The following is a 5,025-nucleotide window of genomic DNA, read 5'->3' on the forward strand; positions in this document are numbered from 1 at the left end:
AATGTTTGGTTTCATATTTGCTTTTTCATGCAATTTGGTAGAAGGAATTTTATGAAAATATAGGTTGAAGTGACGTGGCATGTTTGTGTTTTAATTTTGTATAGAGTAGTTAATTGCCTAATTGGCACCTTGATAATATGGTTGTCAAGATTACTAGGTGATAGAATAAACAATTGTTAAAAGGTTCATTTTAAACTTTTAAGTGTTGGATGAGTAGTGATTTTTTGAAATACCAAACTTACGGGGTGTTTGGGATTCCTTATTTCCATCAACTTATAACTTATAAATTTTTTGAAAAGTTAATAATGTGTAAAAGGTGTTTGGCAAATCATAAGGACTTACGGTTTTTTAACTTATGACCAAGGTAATATAAGAGGGTTTTGAAAAGTTATGATTCTCTAACTTATTAACTTAAAAGGTATAATACTCCCAAACACTTCTTTATAAAACAACTTATTAACATAAGTTAATCCAAACACTTTTATAAAAACTTCTTTTCAAAAAGTCATAAGTTTATAATTCATTTTCACATAAAGTCCTTTTGAACTTAAATAAGGAATCCCAAACACACCCTTATTGTCTTAAATGGGTTATTTTGTTTATTTGAATAAACCGCTTTTTTGTTTAAAAAAAAACTAATCCGATCTCTTAATTATTTTTATAATTACACTGAAGTGCATATTTTATTAAGGATACAAAATTAAAATGACTTGTTTTGGTGAGTAATAAAATAGAAAATGAATAACAAAATAAAATGTGAAAACCATAAATAGAACCTTAATTACTCAGTAAACAACTTATTTCGTTTAAATAATTTGAATACTAAAGGTTGACAATGACCGTAACATTTTTTATCGATCAAAACTTAATAGAACCTTAATTATTGAGTTCGTCATAAGTTCTTGTTATCGATCAAAACTTAATAGAACCGTAATTATCAAGGCCGTCATAAGTTTTTTTTACCGATCAAAACTTAATAGACAGACTAATATTTCTCTTTAAAAAGCTCTTAGAGTTAGTAAAAGAAAAAATCTGATGAACTCAGATGACAAAAAATATTAGAAATATTATGTTTAATCAAACGTGAGGGGATGAAAATAGTAAGAATATATACTCTAAATTAATGGTTTTGGAGAGAGACGGGAAATGGCACACAAAAACACCATATAGTTTAGTGTGGCCAGAAATTTGATATTCCATGTTATCCTCTACACATATTAAGGGAAATGCTTTTATTCCTCATGCCAAATCTTCAGGTTTCACATCATGTTGAAATTAGAATATAGCATAAGAATAAAAATTATGTTCATCGAATTAAACTAGTTAACGATGTTTTTATTTTAGTTTAAAACTGGTTCGGTTTTAAACTAGACTACGAATAGAGCATGTATAAACCTACAAATAACACTAACGAAATTTAAAAGTCGAACTATGTTAGTCGGTTTTTAAATCAGAAATGATTGAACAACTTATTCTTGAAATATTTATGTACTAACAAATCAATCAAAATAAGGTTAAAAGATGGTGTTTTATAATTTATGTATAGTGTTAGCTTTGTCTAAAAAAAACAAATAAAACAAAGAGAACAATAAACCCGAAGAGTATAAGTTCTAAGTCCAGTACCTTAAGGAAGGAATATATTGGGGGCAACTTGGTGAAGCTATTAAATAATTTGTCTTTTATCCATAGGACCTAGTTTGCTTCTTTAGTAAGTTTATATTTTTTTAATGGCAATTAGGAAGTGTTTCACACATGATATTTTATCAAGTTCTGCGTAATCCGCTCATTACAAAGAATTTATCACCAGGAAGTCTTTACCGTGACAATAAAAAACAAATCCATGAGTTTATTGTAAGCAAAGCAAACGATCTCAATGGGGACGATGAGTCCCAATAGGGATGTTAGTAACACCATAAACAAATCTCACATCGTTCACTTCTGTCTACTAGAGATCATAAGGAATTCTCTGCCTCAAATATCACCATAGACAAATCTCCTAAAGGCTTAGCTTTACCGGTTTTTGGTGGCATATGCATGTTACGTTTACCTTGTTTGCATGTTACTATGATGTTTTATGTGTACTATCATACTTTCATGATTTTTGGAGTTTGTAATTACTAGTACCGTGTATAACGTGTTTTAAGTTTCTTTTTATTTGTTGTTGTTTAGATTTTTAATGTGGAGTTTTGGAGCTAAGGGTTTTTCTGGAAGCAGCATATATGTCAAAGATAGATAGATGTATGGTTAATTTGTTTACATTACACATTCACATTCACATTCAGACCTTACCAACAGCTCGGCTACTCATGATATTTTACTTGTAGTTGTAGCATGTTCTAGTGTGTATGAGAAATTTAGTGTAATTGGATCAAACTAGAATTTGTTGATATTTAATGGATCGTGTAGTCTGCATACTATGGGCATACATACATACATACATACATCAAGGAATATATAAATGTCTATGCGTGTCCTCTTATCTTGTTCAATATGCTTGCCTTTCATGATGCTCTTTGGCTCCACTAATTTTGCTTTTAGTGGGAATCCAAATATTCATTTTCGTTAATTGTTCTATTATCTTTATTTTATTTATAAATAAATTCGGAAAAAGCTATATAACACCCAAGATTCTCAAAAAGAAACATTAGATCAGTTTAACTAAAATATTCCACAATGTGTGACAAAATGATTAAATTAAGCTTCTTAATTATTATTTAAATACACTTGCTTTTTCATAATTATCCACCCACTAAAAATAAAAGCATTTATATTTATATATAGATGAAGAATTCCTTTTGTTTTGAAATGCAACACTTGCAATATTATTCGGGTTCTTACCATTAAGTTAAAGTTAAGTTAAATAAGATATCAATACTTAAAAGCCATGCGTTAAAAACGGAAAATGAAAATTATGAATTGAGTTTAGTTTGTTACACATAGCTCATTACACGTAATCAGTTTTGGGAAATAATTAACAGGTCATTTAGCATTTTAATTGTGTATCATTGCAACTACATATCGATTATTACAAAGAACGGGTAGTAGCAATATCTACGCTATATAAGTTGCAATTTAGTTCCAAGTGACCAAATTTGTTTAAACATAAGCGTTGTTTTTCTATGTCAACGGCCGTATTTTGCTTCTTGTCTAATTCGTGTTGATGTTACTGCTTCTAATTGATTTGTTATTACGTTGTATATCGCAGCATTTTGAACATACTCGATTAACTAATGACATATTGTTTAAAGAAATGATAATGGTTGTTTAGCCCCACACTGACTAGATGATGACACTTGCAATTGATAATGTATTATTATTCTTGTACTTAAGGATAATCGAATGTGTCTTTAAACCTCGTCCATCTGCAGTGTACTTTCTCCAAATAGAAAACTATAAATAAACAACTTTTAAGATATCACTGACCCAAAAATAACAGATCCACTCATCTGGCCCAACTAGAGATTTAAAAACATAAAACAAAAAAACAATATCTTATTAATATTAATAAAATATTTAAAACACAACTAGTCTGCTAATGGTCAAAAAATAAGGATCAGAGCAATGCGTTATGTTCAATCTCATGACTTAAGAAGGCGGGCGGTAGTGGTGCTGTTATTCTAAACACCTGCAAATAATCAAGTATGTAAACCAAAATATTTAAACAAAAAGATTTATGTTGTTTTTTTCAAAGATCAAAAAAATATAAAACCTTTAAAAGCTGAAAACTAGATTCATTTTGTGCTATTTTTTGTATTTTGAAGCATTGGATTTGACATTTCAAATTCAGAAAGTAGGATTTGTTAAGGGAGACTGTTAAAAATACTTGGTTAAGGAAACGGATCAAACAGGTTATACGGGTTGAAGGTGACCCAGAATGCATATTTTTACAGCCCTCTCAGATGGCTTTGTTCAAGATATTCAGATTAGTATTTAAATTGCACATTTTGGTGATCATAAACATTAAATGTTTACAACATCCCAAAAAAGCAAAATAATGTCCCTGGTCAACCCAGCCCAGTTTGACCCAATTTGGCATAGATCACCCTTTCGGATCAGTTAGGGCAGACTAAATAAACTCAAGATTTTGAAATTAAAAAAACAAACGCGAAACTTGATCACAGAAGACATGGCATAGAAGTATAAATATAAGAATTTGAGCATATAATACCTCATTTGTGATTGGATGGCAAAGAACTAATTGATGAGCATGTAAGTAGTAACCGCAGTCTCCAGGAACAGGATTTGCAGGCCTCTGATACCCTCTAAATAAGATAAACATATAAAATATTTAAACCAAAAGTATTGATGTCTTAACACTTGAGAAAACAAAATGAAACTTTATAAAACGTAGTCTGTTACCCGTCTTCTGCAAATGTTTCATCTACAGTTTCATGCACAGAGCATTGCGGTTTCCCACCAGTAAGATAAAGCGGATCGCCTGCCAATACGAAATGTAAAAGCTAAAAAACTCCATAAGAGGTTGTAATATACAGTTTTTTTTTAATCTAAGTTATTTGCTCTCTTGATGATTTGAAATTTGAATCATCTGATAACAAATCCATGAGCATAACCCTTTTTCATGGAAAAAGATGTTAGACTAGTAAATGTTTGTTCACTTACGAAAAGTGAAACTGATTGGCGATATCAAGAAGTCTTAGCATGCAACGGGCAGAAGTCCGAAATTAGTCTTATGGGTCGGTTTTAGACTTTTGGTTATTTACTTAATTCTGTTGGTTTAATAAGCTAACTTATTTTTAGAGTCGCATTTTAGGTTAAGATATTGAGCCTTTTATCTTGTTTCCTATTTGAATTGGTTTAGGTTTTAATTTTCAGTTTACATAATACAAAGAGAGTCGACCATAAACTTGATCATATTGTGTTTTGTGTTTCTGTTTAATCGACTTGTGCCATTAAAAGACAGATCTTCAATTTGGAGTTCTGCATATTAATCTATTTTAGGTTTATATTTGAAGATACACCATCTCAAACTACCTTAAGGGCGTTGTTAAGCACCTTGATTTGGGT

The 5,025-nt window shown here is 30.3% G+C and overlaps 1 long non-coding RNA gene across 1 annotated transcript; it reads right to left on the reverse strand.

Moving 5' to 3' along the window:
• Positions 1-3,088: 3,088 nt before the first annotated feature.
• On the reverse strand, positions 3,089-4,494 carry LOC143607910 (uncharacterized). Its single transcript, XR_013149083.1, has 3 exons — positions 4,360-4,494; positions 4,169-4,262; positions 3,089-3,625 (listed from the first exon to the last, which is right to left on the reverse strand). It is a non-coding gene; the product is annotated as an uncharacterized LOC143607910 (long non-coding RNA).
• Positions 4,495-5,025: the final 531 nt, after the last annotated feature.

The sequence above is a fragment of the Bidens hawaiensis genome, unplaced genomic scaffold (genome assembly GCF_021521415.1).
Source record: "Bidens hawaiensis isolate Kalapana, Puna unplaced genomic scaffold, B.hawaiensis_p1.1 tig00089546_1, whole genome shotgun sequence".
In the NCBI taxonomy this organism is placed as follows: Eukaryota; Viridiplantae; Streptophyta; class Magnoliopsida; order Asterales; family Asteraceae; genus Bidens; species Bidens hawaiensis.